At 35.7% G+C, this 4082-nt stretch overlaps 1 pseudogene; it reads left to right on the forward strand.

Moving 5' to 3' along the window:
- LOC107748470 (methionine aminopeptidase 2-like) overlaps positions 1 to 3841 on the forward strand; it is a 9049-nt pseudogene extending 5208 nt beyond the window's left edge.
- The last annotated feature ends 241 nt before the right edge of the window (positions 3842 to 4082 follow it).

Here is a 4082-nt window from a genome sequence, read left to right on the forward strand (position 1 = left end):
CTGTGTGAATGGGGCTTCGGCTCTTTGGATTAAGCAATGCATAACTACATGATGCTGTTCTGTACATAATTGTTTATGCAGTTTACGAAATTATAGTTGATTTATATGAGATAATTTATATGTAATGCACGTTTTTTATAGACAGTTATTTCCTTGCGTTGATAATTTAAATGTGCTGCATTATTTTGCTCATTGCGCCCTCCTGTGGCCTCGGGGAAACAAGCCAAAAGTTTCCTTAAGACCTATTTAATCTGCATGTAAAACATTAGAAATGAGATATTTGTTTAATTTTTATGTTGTGTTTGACTGTTAAAACAAAAAATATTTGTTATTTGTCTCAATAAATTGGGTTAATTTAAAAATACAGTGGTTAAAAAAAAAAAAAATGTTTATTGCTCTTTGTTTTAAAAAAGGTTATAAAAAAATGTCAATAATTATCGATACCGAACGATATGAAACATTATATCGTTGATAAATTTTTTAGCTATATCGCCCAGCCCTAAATTAACTTCCCTGACTTGGTTTGAAAATATCAGTTGGACATGATGCTTTTCATAAAAGAAATCAAGCTCAAGTGTCCAATTTTGCCATTTGATTTTGATATTAATGACTCCTAGTTGGCAGCTCATAACCCATTCCATTTTCATGTTTTCTCAGTGAGCGTTTGGAGGACTGCAGTAGGAAGTTGATCAAAGAGAGCGGTTTGAACGCAGGGCTGGCGTTTCCTACCGGGTGCTCGCTGAATAACTGTGCTGCTCACTACACGCCAAACGCTGGAGACCCTACTGTCCTCCAGTATGACGATGTGTGCAAGATTGATTTGTTTTAGGCAGAATCATTGACTGTGCCTTCACTGTCACCTTCAATCCAAAGTATGACCGCTTGCTCGAGGCTGTGAGAGATGCCACCAACACGGGCATCAAGGTGAGTGTGTGTGTGATCGACATGATAAAGTTTTCATGTGCCTGTATAAGTAACATTTTCTCTTTCCACAGTGTGCAGGTATAGATGTACGCCTTTGCGATGTTGGAGAATCAATACAGGAAGTGATGGAGTCGTACGAGGTTGAAATAGATGGGAAAACGTATCAAGGTATTGACTGAAATAAATGATTGCAAATTCTTAATACTAATTTTAATCCCCTAAGTGCAGCTCCTTTTGTGTGTGTTCCCTCAGTCAAACCTATTCGGAATCTGAACGGACACTCTATTGGTCCGTATCGGATACATGCCGGTAAAACAGTGCCTATAGTGAAGGGAGGAGAAGCCACTAGAATGGAGGTGTGTGTGTGTGTTTGTTATTGACATCTCATTTGAATTGCATTGAAGGTATCCGTATCAGTTCGGCTATGTCTGGAATAGCATACTACTCTAGGGCTGTCAACATTTTTTTTGAATTTCGAATATTCATCGAATAAAAAAAAAAATCCACATTCGAATGCAAAAACGTTGCATTCCTTTCAGTCATTTTGACAGCCCTATACTACTCTAACTATTTATGCAGTATGTATACTTTGTGCAGTATGCATGGAATTTCATGCTAGATTACTCTTACTATTTATGCACTGCATGGAAAACTGTATCCCATAATGCAATGCACTCATCTTGACCTTTTAGGCTACATATTAACCGGAACAAGGGTGTAACCATGTCTTGAAATATGACATGATTATAGTTCCTTAAACATAACATATATTCGAAAATCTTTTCTATTTGGAAAGCCCCAGTACTTACTGTAGTATACTAGCGTATCTTCATTGCTTACCGCAAAGCTAAAAAGCTAATTGCGCAAGTTGTGATTATACTTTCTGAGAACTGAAACTTGGGAATTTAAATAGCTGAAAGACTGAAATGGGAATTTGTTACATTCATCATCTTGTATATAGAATAAATATATTTTGACTGCCTCTCGATTAATTTCCATTCACATCCAGGAGGGGGAAGTGTATGCTATTGAGACGTTCGGCAGCACCGGTAAAGGAGTGGTGCATGATGACATGGACTGCCCACATTACATGAAGAACTTTGATGTTGGACATGTGCCAATCAGGTAAGAGCCAATGATAATCAGCTGTTCATACGTTTAAATGAACGCATGGAGTTTTTTTAGGTTTTATGAACAATATATTCATTTATTGCAGCAATTTCATAAGAATGGTTTTATTAAAAATGTACACGTTGTTTGCATTTACGCATTTTATATTTATGCATTTGGCACAATGCACAATGCATTTATGAATGATGCATGCGAGAATTTCTTTAGGTTTGGCGACCATTTATGGATCGAATCTGACAATTTCTTAAGAATGATTTTCTTAAAAATGTATGCAATGTATGCATATACACATTTTACATTTATGCATTTAACACAGTGCAGTTTTGTTTACAAATGATTTATGCTTTACATGCAAGAATTGTTCACATATCCTAGAAACCTTTACACATTGAATGCGACAATTTCATAAGAATGGTTTAATTATTTGCGCATTTTATGCATTTAGCATGATGCAGCTATTTACACAACAACTTTAGGTTTATTCATTATTCATTGATTTATTCATTATATGCAGGAATTGTTTGCAAAACCTAAAACATTTATGCACTGAATGCGACAATTTCATAAGAATGGTTTTTATTATTAATTTACGCATTGTATGCATTTTACATTTGTGCATTTAGCACAGTGTAGCTATTTACACAACAGTGCTGCTAGGGTTACAAATGATTCATGCGTCATATGCAAGAATGTTTTTAGGTTTTGTAAACAATTTTTGCATTAAATGCGATAAAAATTTTTTTTATTAATTTATGCATTGCACATTCATTTTACTATAGTTTTAGGTTTTAAGAACAAATTTGCATAGAATGAGACCATTATATAATAATGGTTTATAAACAAATTACAAAAAAAAAAAAGTTCTGCTCATGTTTTATGGATGAAAACCGTTGTTTTGAATTGTTAATCAAAAATATTAAGAGACATGCACATGCTACATTAACACTCTTAAAGGAATAGTTGATTCGTCTAGTCTCAATAGACTGGATTAATAAATTGAAAGACATTTTTGCAATCTTTCTGTAATGAACTTCAGGCTGCCCAGGGCAAAGCACTTACTAAACGTAGTGAACGAGAATTTCGGCACCCTGGCGTTCTGTCGCCGCTGGCTCGACCGTTTGGGTGAAAGCAAGTACCTGATGGCCCTGAAGAAGCTGTGTGACCTGGGCATCATCGACCCCTACCCCCCTCTCTGTGACGCCAAGGGCTCGTACACGGCTCAGTTCGAACACACCATCCTGCTCAGACCTACATGCAAGGAAGTCGTGAGCCGCGGAGACGACTACCGAGATGTACATATGCATAAACACTCACACTCCAGGCCCATGCAAAAACACACACACATATATAGGCATTCTTAAAAGAATAAACTAGTTTAAAATCCAAACTGCTGTTAACTAAATGCTGCTGTGACGGTTCAGCATTAAGTTAGGCATGAAACTACTATGCATGGGTACGAGCCAGTGCCCGAAGTAATCTGTTTTCGAAGTGAGCGAGATAGAGACTTCATACTCATTTGTACTCTGTGTAGTGAATGAGAGAATGTAAAGAGTATGGCTGCTTGGCTTTACACTTCACTGAAGGGCTTTTGCGAGAAAAACAAATTCATCAGGAAATGAATCCGTAATGCGCACAGCTTGTACAGTTGTTTTGATATTTGTATAATATCAAATGACTGTCTCATCTAGTATTTTGAACTCCCTGAATTAAAAAAAAAAAGACTAAATAAATTGTATAATACTTCAAATTGTTTGCGGTCCATGACATGATTATTATTCCTGAAATTAGCATTTAGTATGTTTATTAAGAGGGCAAACTTTAAAACTGGAAGCATTTTCAAATAGTAGCTTTGGCGTCACGAGGAAACGTAACTGTTTTACGATTTGAATAACCTAAATGTTGTTATTTCTTCGTTGTTTGCAATTTATGTGAGAATTAATTAATTTATACATTGTATAAATGCACATTTTACATTTATGCATTTGGCATGATATAGCTATTTACTCAGTAGTAGTTTTAGATTTATG

This window comes from Sinocyclocheilus rhinocerous, unplaced genomic scaffold (assembly GCF_001515625.1).
Source record: "Sinocyclocheilus rhinocerous isolate Xijiao unplaced genomic scaffold, SAMN03320098_v1.1 scaffold78, whole genome shotgun sequence".
NCBI lineage: Eukaryota > Metazoa > Chordata > Actinopteri > Cypriniformes > Cyprinidae > Sinocyclocheilus > Sinocyclocheilus rhinocerous.